Source organism: Palaemon carinicauda, chromosome 1 (genome assembly GCF_036898095.1).
Source record: "Palaemon carinicauda isolate YSFRI2023 chromosome 1, ASM3689809v2, whole genome shotgun sequence".
NCBI classification, from domain to species: Eukaryota; Metazoa; Arthropoda; class Malacostraca; order Decapoda; family Palaemonidae; genus Palaemon; species Palaemon carinicauda.
This window is the reverse complement of record NC_090725.1, coordinates 10473046-10484379: the sequence shown is the minus strand read 5'-3', so window position 1 is coordinate 10484379 and position 11334 is coordinate 10473046. Positions and strand designations below refer to the sequence as shown.

Genomic DNA, 11334 nt, shown 5'->3' with positions numbered 1-11334 from the left:
ATACTTACCGAGAACTACTTTCTTTTGGAGTCACTTGGTGATCTCTCTTTCTCGACCAAGGTTTTTGGCGCCGTTATCCCCCCACTCCGTTCTCTATATAGGCCTGCCCCCGCCGCCAAAGAATGCGCCCCGAGGGCAGGATTAGGGCAGGTCACTGCTTCTCTGGGCCATTCTCCTCATTAAGTTCGTCGTATAGCCCAACTTGGCAATGGAAGGATGGCACTCGGGGACGGAAGGGAGGGCCATTACCCGAAAGTAGTTCTCGGTAAGTATGTTAGGAAAAATAAAAATTACTTAAAATTTTTGATTTGTTCCAACACGAATACTTACCTCGAACTACTTTCTTTTGGAGACATATACTTTAGGAGGCGGGAGTGCTATTCTGACACTTGACTTGGCACGTAGGGCCTAGAGGGCTATGGAATGCGGGGGCCTATCAGAGTACGGGAGTGAGGGTAACTGCGCAACCTTACGCTATTACTTAAGATTTTACCTCTTAAAAAATTCTTCTGACGATTTCCTCCGGATGTAGTCGCGAAGAATGTGTTCATCGTTGGGTACAGCCTCTGGCCTTACCGCTACACAGCCCGGAGGGCTGCCATGACTGTCCCAATGGAGAACCCGTCCAAGGATTTCCTTGAATAACCCTTGAGGTAGTGGGCAGTAAAGGTTGACTGGTGCGACCAAGTGCCTGTCTGTAGGATCTGCCTCACCGCCATGTTTCTCTCAAAGGGCAAGGGGGTGCTCAGACCCCTGATGTCATGGGTCCGGGGAGTGCCTGGCACTGCCATTTTATCCTCTTCATAGGTTCTAGCGATGACTTGTCTCAGCCAGCAGGAAATGGTGTTCTTGGAAACTTGCTTCCTATTAACACCTGTGGAAACGAAGAGGTTTCTGATACCTGGTCGGAGTGAGAGAAGTCGAATGACAAACCATGGATCTCTCCCACTCTCTTATCGGACGCCAAGGCCAGCAAGAAGACGGCCTTGAGGGTGAGATCTTTGTTCACGATATCTTTCAAGTGTTCAAAGGGGGAACGACACATCATCTTCCGGACCTTGCCTAAGTCCCACTGGGGCACCTTTCCCGCCTGAGGGGGGTAAGACTGCTCGAAGCTTTTGACAAGCATCGCTATGTGTCTCGAGGCCCCCAGGTCGATGCCCTTCAGGAGGAAGACTTGGCCTAAGGCATCCCGAACCCCTTTTTTTATGGCTGGGATTGACATCTCCGCTTTGTCCTTGAGAAACACCAGAAAATCTGCTATGTCTGGGACAGAGGCCTTAAGAGGTCTAATGTGCCTCTCAGAACACCACTTCGCGACGGAGGTCCATTTTGTCTGGAAGACCGCGGTTGACGACATTCTTAGGAATAGAGACATTCTCTTAGCCGTGGAGGAAGAATATCCTTCTTTCTTCAGGAGCCGCTCTTAGTCTTCAGTCGTGAAGACGTAGGAAGAGTGGCCTATCGTGGAGCTTGAGAAAGTGAGGCTGGTGCCGAAGGTCTGACCTGACGGACAGAGGCCACGGCGGTTGACTCGATAGGTCTTTTAGATCCGCGAACCACTCTCTCTCTCCAGCCACCAGGGTGCTACCAAAGTCATCTGTAGGTTTCGGGCCGTCTTTACTCTGCTGAGCACTTGTCTTATCAACGTGAAAAGGGGGAAAGGCGTACACATCCAGATTGTCCCACTTGTGCTGAAAAGAGTCTTCTAAGGATGCTTTCGGGTCTGGTACAGGGGAGCAATAGACTGGGAGTTGGGCGTTGAGGTTGTTGCAAAGCAGTCAACCACCGGGGAACCCCAGCGTTGAATGATGAGCTTGGCTATTCCTGGGAGAAGGGGCCATTCTGTCCCTACTATGTGGCCCATTCTGCTGAGGCCGTCGGCCAGAACGTTTTTCTTCCCGGGAATGAACCTTGCTAACATCACCCCTTGATTTTCTTCCACTCAATCTAGACTCTCTATGGTGAGATCGCACAACTCCTTCGATTATAAGTACCCTGCTTCTCTATGTATGCCACTACCGTGGCGTTGTCGCTCATCCACGCCACGGTGTTCCCCTTTAGCAGACTTGTGAAGTGTAGGCACGCCTTCTGGACTGCTTCCAACTCCAGGACATTGTGTGGAGTTGCCTCTCCCCTTCCAACCAGGTCACTCGTGCCGTTCCGTCGAGGGGAAGGGCTCCCCATCCCGGGTTGGAGGCGTCTGTGAACAGTAGTAACTCGGGAGGGCCGGTCCCGAAGGTCGTCCCCTTGAGTGAGTTCGACTGGCAATGCCACCATTCTAGGGAGGGTCTCGTGTCTGGAATGACTGGGATTAGCACCTGCTGCGAACCCGTCTGTCACCAGAGGTTCCTGAGATTCCATTGGATGGATCTGAGCCTTACCCTCCCTTGGGGAACTAGGTTCTCCAGTGAGACCAGGTGACCTATCAGCCTCTGCCTGTCTTCCGCCCTCCTGGGGTGTTCTGACAGGAACGGCTGACTAATGAGCCTGAGGTTTCTTATCTTATTCTCCGAAGGGAAAAATTCTCCCCGAAAGATGTCTAATGTTATTCCCCAGTAGTTCATTCCGGTGGAAGAGGATAGATTTGACTACTTCGGGTTGATTAAGTTCCCCAGATCCTTGCAAAACTGGAGGAGATTTCTCCCTTGTCCCTCCAAGAGGACCCTTGAGGCGGGAAGAAGCCACCAGGCGTCCAGGTATCTGATAAGGCGGATGCCTCGTTCGTGAGCCCCCACTGCGACAGCCGTGGAGACTCTCGTGAACACTTGGGGCGCTGTTGACAGACCAAAGAAAAAGGGGTCCTGAATTGCAGGATCTGGGAACCCTATTTCACCCGGAGGAACTTCCGACCCGAGGTGTGGACCGGAATCTGGAAGTATGCGTCCTTGGGGTCGATGGTCATCCTACAATCTTTCTCCCTCAAGGACAGCAGGACTGAATTCTGAGTGTCCATTTTGAAGTCCGTCTTCTTGACGAACCTGTTGAGAGCTGACAGATCTATAACCGGTCTCCACCCCCCGGTCGCTTTTTCCACCAGGAATAGGCGACTGTAGAAACCTGGCCCTGGGAGACGAACTTCTTCCATGGTACCCTTCTCTAGCATGGACGACACCTCCTCTTGAAGGGCGGTCCTCTTTAACGGGTCTTTGGGATCTAGCCATTCTATCCGGTTGGCCGGAAAAAGCGTGGGTGGTTCCGTTAGGAATGGAAGTCCGTAGCCCTCTTTAGTACGGACACTGTCCAAGGTTCCGCTCCTTGAGCCCTCCATGCTTGCCAATGACGTCTGAGTCATCCTCCAACCCGAGGGTTGGGTGGGGATAGGGGGCCTCCCACTCTTATCTTCTTCTAGAGGGGCGGCCTGATCTGTCTCCCCTAGAGGCGGAGTAACCCGACCTGAAGGAGCTAGAGGGCGCTGGAGCTCCCCTGCGGGGGGACTGAGGCGTTGCGGACCAGGAGGAAGAGGGGGGCTTCTCTCCTCGTAGTGCTGGTAGAGGCTTGGGGTGTCGTGGCACTATCCGAGACAGACCTCTTATAGGGCGGTCTCCAAGGAGTCGTAGGTCTGGGGACGTTAGTCTCCTTCTATTTCAAGACCTTCTCCATTATGGCTTCTAGTTCCTTCCGAGGAAACAGAGACTCTCCCCACAAGGGAAAGCTGCGAATGGCTCGCGTCTCCCTGTCTGGTGCCTTCCAAGACACCTTCGCCAGAACAGAGTCTCGCTTCCAGAACACCCAGTTAGCTGTTAGTGCGAGAGACTGATATGTCAATAACCTAAGGGTTGAAGGCCTTGCTGGACAGGGTCCTCGGGGTCAAAGGAGGCTTGTACACCTCCCAAAGTGTAAGCCTACCAGTCCAGCCAAGAGGGGACGTTTACTAAGTCCCTCGACATTTTCTCCATCATGGAGGCTCCTGCTGGCGAGAACCAGACTGGGGCCGAAGAGGCTCTACTGTCTGAAACGCCTTGACTAAGGATGTCCTGCTGACCCCCCCTTAAAGGTTGGGGGACCCCGGCATTGCTGGCCACTACCTTGCCGACCTACTCCTGCTCTAGGACTAGATCTCGGGTTAGAGGAAGTGCTAGGGACGTCTTAGGTTGGAAGGAGTCTGCATGATCCTCAAAAAGGCTTGACTTCCAGGAAACTACATCCATAGTTGCAGGTTCCGGTACTTGTGGTGTCTTCTGCAAAGGCTAACCACTCTCCTATAGACGGAGTCCTCCGTCAGGGAGCGCTCCTCTCCGTCAGCCGAGGACCCGGCTTGGGGCCGGGGAGCTGGGTTACCGGGCACGCCGACTGGACGTCTAGCTCTTTGGGGCCAGGGGCGCCGTCCTGCCGAGGTACTGGATTTCATCTGCGGGGACGTCCGCACCAGGGGCCTGGGTTAGCGCAAGCAACGCTGGTTCAGTGGGGACTCTCGTCGGCCCAAGGCTCTGGGTGCCGAGGATGCGGTTCCCGTGGGCTGACCCGACAGCGGGAACCGTTCCTTCTGACCCTAAGGCCGCACGAGCCGGGCTGGTTTGGCCAGGCCGCCCGACCAGAAGCGCGTTTCCCCCGCTGGGCGGGGTTAACCGGAGGCTTCGGGGACTTACGCTTACCTGTAGAGTCCTTCCTACCGCTTGATCTCGAGGCGCCGGGTCACCGGGCACTCCCCGGGCGCTTCGGTTCTGGGATACCAGGCACTCCCTTGCGGTGGTACCGATCTTCCCCGCCGGGGAGCTCCGCACCAGGTTCGGGGTCAGAACCGGCAACGCCGTACCGTCGAGGACTACTGTTCGTGTATTCTCTCCGGGGGACGCGGACGCGGACGCGGATCCTCGTGGGCTGACCCGACGGAGGGAACCGTTCCTTCTAAGTCCGAGGGCCGAACCAGCTGTGCTGATTCGGCCAGGCTGCCCGTAAAGAAGCCCGGTTACACCCGCTGGCGGGCTGGGGGACGCGGACGCGGATCCCCGTGGGCTGACCCGACGGAGGGAACCGTTCCTTTTAAGTCCGAGGGACGAACCAGCTGTGCTGATTCGGCCAGGCTGCCCGTAAAGAAGCTCGGTTACACCCGTTGGCGGGGTGAACCGGAAGCTTCGCGGTCTTACGCCTGCCTGAAAAGGCCTTCTCGCATTTCTCCCTGCGAGGGTTATATCTGCGTCTGGAGGATGGCCTTCGTGGTGAGAAAAAACCCTGGGTTGCCGGTCCGGGGAACGCTGCAATACAGACCTGGGAGGCTCCTTCTCGGCGAGGCCCTCGGCTGCAGAAGAGACTGAAAAATACGCTAAGAGACTGGAGAAGAATTAGGGACATTTTTCCCCCACATGGGGTCATCAGAGGAGACGTGGCCTGCTTGCACCGGGACTCCGTCTCCCCACACACTCTCGAAAGTAGTACTTACCTCGAACTACTTCTTAAGAGTTATCTTCTTCACAATAAACCAACCTCGTCTCCTACTCTGGGTAGGAGAGGGTGGTAGGGAAGCTCTGTCAGGCGGGACGCCCGGCGCTAGTCTTCTTAGGCGAACCCTTCGACGCCTACTTCTTCTTGGTACTATACCGCACCCACTCAAACTCTTGGGGAAGAGCAATGGGCACTTCCCCGCAACTGACTTACCTCGTCCCCTACTCTGGGTAGGGGAAGATGGCTGTATAAGAATCTCTATTCGACGAGGCATCGGGAATTAAGTTGGCGAGGAGAGGCTCGTCTTCCTATGAGCCTCTTGGATGTATTCTTCCTTTTGGTGCCGAAGTGCACTCACTGCACTACGTTCCAGGACCAGTAGTCCTGACACGTGGTTGAAGGGGAACATAAGCTGCCCCTACACGGCTAACACCGAGGATAAGGGGAGGAAGAATGATTTATTGTAAAAATTGGTCCTTTCAGCTATTAATTCCTTGAAGGAAATCAAGGAATACTGTTCCATAACGCACACAACGCACGACACAAGCACTTAAGGAAATGAATTAAACACCGGGTAAGGACACGGTTGAAAAGTGAACGCACAGGAACACTTGGGAAGCACACTGCGAAAAAACACAAGTCCCCACGCTGGGAACACGTGGGACACTAAATGCGCACAAAGGATCGAGAGAGACTTGAGAGTAAGGTGTTGAACACCTCACGACCAAGAACTTAATGAGGAGAATGGCCCAGAGAAGCAGTGACCTGCCCTAATCCTGCCCTCGGGGCGCATTCTTTGGCGGCGGGGGTAGGCCTATATAGAGAACGGAGTGGGGGGATAACGGCGCCAAAAACCTTGGTCGAGAAAGAGAGATCACCAAGTGACTCCAAAAGAAAGTAGTTCGAGGTAAGTATTCGTGTTGGAACAAATTACATTTTTATTACAACTCATTCATTATAAAAGGATAAGATAAAGGGAGTGATGACCTCCTGTGGGAGAAGATAAAGGTCTAGTAGGCAGATGCATTTTAAGTGACACCTGGCAGATTAAGGCTGAGGCAGTACAGTCAGACATACATGAATGTAAGAAATGGTAAAACCGTATTTTATACTTAGAAGAGAAAAGTTCCACAAGCCTGATTACTCACCTAGACTGGGTTTTCCAGCTTTCTGTGGAGTACTTTGTGATTCCTCAGAGAAAGAAAAACTAAAAAGCAGTCTTCTGTCCACTCACTAAACAACTAGCCAGACTGAGACAAATGGACCAGGGAGAAAAGTCCCAATACAGTAAGCCACTGTCTATTGTGAGTGGTATATTCCAACTCGCAACCCTAATAACCCGTAATAGGTTAAAACTGCGAAGTAGATGCAGTACTCTGTGGTATATGTTTTTCATTATTTTGGGATATATGTGCTGTGTGGCCTCCAAGAACTTTCCTGTGAAAGGTTAGAACAAGGATTCCTATACAACAAGAAAATACCAAAGAAATATTGTCCTCCTTGCTCTAGGGTCAGCGTATCAACGTGCACAATCTGGACTCAGGGATTACATGAAATACCTAAGGATTCAGGCTCTATGTAACCTGTCACAGAACCTCATATGCTGAAATACATTGGACACATGAAGATACATTACTGAAAACCAATACTGGTACTGGAAGCAAGGTTACCTGATCACTAGCATACACTTGACTACCATCCTTTGAATTCCTCGACAAATGCATGGGAAACATTATTTTCTGCACACTCTTAGTACCAGACCAATCAGGCATCATCCTCAAGCTTTAAGTAGAGCCAGCCTTTAAGTTAAATGCAGTTAGTTAACTTTCGATTTTGTTATTTGTTATTCTTGTTGATAGAACTAACTAAATAAATGTATAGGTACCAAAATATTTTTTTTTATTTACTTTGAGGTTATTGTATGTCACACACTGTATGAAATTGCTTAGTAGTTGTTCCATGAAAGCATGGTAATGGTTTAGCAGAAAAAATTTGGCCTTTCCTTTAAATCTTTCGAGTACTGTATTAACTTGGTTATCCATACTGTATAACCAAGTATTATTTACATTTTTCAGCGTGCAGCCCCAGTACTGTACATCGTTTTCACGTCAGTTTGATAAATGTTTACATTTAGCATATTATTATCTCCTCTTCACTTCTAACGAGTGTCATTACACTGTTATATATTAATAGACAACTTAAGTTTTGATCTCAGGGGTAAAGTTTTATGCTGAATAAGAGTCTTGGAGTTATCGGTGTACACACGTTCTGCTTCGATTGAATTAAGTCTTCTCCTAGTCTTAATGTTCAATGTTCACACATAAAGCCAAGTAGTTGTATCATGCATTGGGGATGGAAGAAGGTAGGCTACCCTCCAGATGGGGATCATTAATAATTATTTTTCCATTAAAAATTTTCTATTAGATTAGAGTGAAATCAAAGTTACGTTGAGAGTAACCAAGTTACCAACCCAAGAGGTGCCCTACCTGCTGCCATTACCAGAATGTATGTTGTGTCTGTTCGGGCAGGGCTTGGAACAATGTAATTTGCCTGCAATGGGTTCATGGTGCAAAAGTAGGTATCCATTAGTTGCAGAGCTTAAGAGAGAGTTCTATTTGTCTTTCAATGTGGGTGAAAGGTTGTGCTAAAATCTTGGGTTTGTCAAGAGCATTTGCCAAGTAAGGAACTCAAGATGTCATCTGCTCATCAGCATTGGATTCTAAAGTTAGAGATTTTGGTAAATGGGTCATGGTTGATCAGGCCAGCAACAAAGTGAAAGAGCCTAAGTCAAAGGTTGATCTAGACCGTGAAGATGAGGCTGATTTACCACCAAGGTATCTCATGCTTATTCATGCCCCTAGGGCCAGTGTTTGAGCCACACCCGGGACTTTTTAGGGAGGATGTCTCAACCTAGTTGGATTGCGGGAAAAAGTTCACATGCATTAAACTATTACGATATGATCTGTAATAATTGTGAAAGGGCATGATAACCTGGGATGAGTTGTAAACTTGTCCTATGCATAAAGAAATTTCATCACGTGCAGAAATGGTGGTGCATGTGGTCATGTCACTACAGGAAGTAAAGGCAATCTGTACCACTTCATCTAGCTCAACAATAAGCATCACTAAATTATGGGAAGCAATAGTTTTCGTTTTTGTCCTACTCGACTTCCCTACTCTAATAGGCATGGAAGGAGAGGGTAAATCAAAATGAATGCCTAGTTTTGGTTAGGCCTTAGGGTTTGGACACAGCTGATGCAGTCCAACCACCCTCATCGTAAGCCTCTAAAGACTTCTTAAGACTTTGGAGAGGAGACCTAAGATTAGGACCCCATAGCAACTAGGCCAACCTAGTTCATGAGAATGTATTGGGATTGCAAAATTTTATTTTCCAACAAGGTGTCTCAACTCTACTGTCCCTCCAATGAAAATGAATGTCTCTCTGAACAAACATGTTCATTCTCCATAATCATAGTTATTGGGCTGAGACCTGGTTCAAGGCAAGCATCTTTAACACGTGCCGGCTCAAGGTCTCTCTGTATAGTTGACACTATTCTCAATATAATAGGCATTGTCTATTGTAATTAAAGTTTCATGGAATTCACAACATGAAAAATTAAATGGAGACTCTCACCCCATAGGAGATTTGTCTCTAGCTCCTATTGCGAGGAAACGCAGTAGAGTAAAAATCTCGTTGAGCTTCCTGCGATGAGAAAAATATCTCTCCCATCGGGAGGAAGTCCACTCCCTACAGTACTTACATGTTGATTCCCTTGAACATCTCTTGTTTAGGGAAGAGGGACAAATAGGATGTGTGTCAATGTCTGCCCGGGCTCATAAGGATGCCACAAGGGTTGCCATCCCATCCTGGGAAAGAATGTAAATACAGAGATTTACTAGACATTAAGCACACACTTGTAACTCACAGATAAGGAATAGTAATGTAAGTTGAATGCAAGGGGCTCAATCGTAGAGAGGAAATGAGAGTATACTGTAAACTCTTCCCTTCCCGACCAGCAGTGTTGTGAGGAGGCGATGCAGGCAAGAGTCCTCTTGCTGTATGAGCATGTGCTATGGTTGCCTAGCAACAGTGCAATCTAACCAATTTTCTTTGATTGACTGGTTGTGGAAAACATTACTAGGAGTAACCAATATACTGTAAATGACTCAGAAGTTTGTATTCGCGTAGTAATAACTTTCTTTTTTACATCACATTGACAATTTTGAAGTAATTTGTACTTTTCCTGATGCAAACCTATAGCTATTTATAGAGGATATTACTTTCGGCGAAGCTGAAAGATGAGCCATTGGACGTTTAGCGAGGGTTAACCATCCACCTGCTAATTAGCAGGGGGGGGGGTTAGTTTTATACCCAGCTCACTCACAACTCTGGGCTGAGTAACCACTTTTTGTTAGGAGGTATGAATTCTAGGGTGATAGGTGCTGACAGGCCAATCTGTATAAATAGCTACAGGTTTGTATCAATACAAAAAATACAAGTTACTTCCAAATTTATTTCTTCCGTCACTAACATAAACCAACGCTATTTATAGGGGATGGCTTATCCTATAGGGGGGTGGAAGTCCGTGTCACTTGGATTTTGGCATTGACCGGGAGTTTCCCAGTACATGCCCCGCACATAACTTATAGAAACTCTACACCTCGCTAAAACCGTACTACGCTCAGCCAGCAGCCTATGTAAGCTGTGTGCTTGAGATACTGTACTAGCAATATGACTGTCTAGGTAAGAGTTCTTCGAGTCATAAGAATCTTCCAAGATGCCATAGAAATTACCCAATCACCCTTTGCTAAGGGTATCGGAATGCAAGAAATATTATTTCAATACCATGTTACACAAGGAAAATGGCTTTACCTGCAGATAAGTGAGGCCAGCTTTGCAGAGGACCCTGGGACCTAATTTCCCAAGAGAGGGAAAGATCAAAGAAAGAGCAAGGCATTCCAACGTATTCATTCCATTATCCAGGGTAACCTTTGCCCTCAATCCTCTGCTACTTGTTCATCAAGGAGTCTGAGGAGTTTAAACCACTTGTTGTGCAACCACCACAGGACCAATGGAGAAAATCTCCATGTTCCTGTGGGTTATGTCTTGTAAGTAATGAGCGGTGAAGGTCATCTGACGTTTCCACACACCCGCTTGCAATACCTGCGCTGCAAGTTAGTTTCTTTTGAACACCAGGGACGTTGCAATGCCCCTGGTATTGCAAGCTCTGGATCATCATGTTGGAGGAGGGTCAGGATTCACAGCCAGGTCAATGAGTCTGCAAATCCAAGCAGAAATGGTGATCTTTGTGACCCTCCTCTTGGCCTTCCCTGTGCTGACAAAGAGTGCTGACACTCGGGGGGTGAGCTGCTAATGTTCCCTGAGGTAACACCTCAAATTCTTTACTCGGCATAGTAACAGTTGATCTAGATCATCGGTTACAGTATGAAGACTCCCAATCTGGAAGGGCCCGAATCTAGGATCAGCTGCTTCCGCATTTTGAATCTTAGCAATAAACTCATGGATGAAGTCGAGAATTACATCCGCCCATCCCCTGGTATGGGGAATGTCATAGGAAAGACCATGTAGTTCACATACTCTTTTGGCTGAAGCCAGGCAAGTAGAAACACCGTCTTCAAAGTGACGTGGTGATCTGTTGCCTGGCATAATGGTTCATAGGAACACGCTTCAGAGACTGAAGAACACAAACCACATTCCAAAGAGGAGGTCTAACTTCTGACTGGGGGCAGGTAAGGTCGTAGCTTTGTATGGGGAGAGGAAGTTCCAACAAGGAAGAAATAGTAACTCCTTTCAGTTTAAATTCAAGGCTTAAAGCTGAGGATCGTCAAAGATGTTCAGCCATCCTTCTTGCAACTTGTAACTAAAATCCTCTCTCAGTGAAGAGGTACTGCAGGTTAGTTTCTTTTGAACACCAGGGACGTTGCAATGCC

General features: G+C 48.6%; 1 protein-coding gene across 6 annotated transcripts in view; it reads right to left on the bottom strand.

Moving 5' to 3' along the window:
• l(2)k05819 (transmembrane protein 94-like protein l(2)k05819) overlaps positions 1-11334 on the bottom strand; it is a 420286-nt gene that overhangs the window by 212223 nt on the left and 196729 nt on the right. The gene's annotated exons all lie outside the window — the stretch shown is intronic.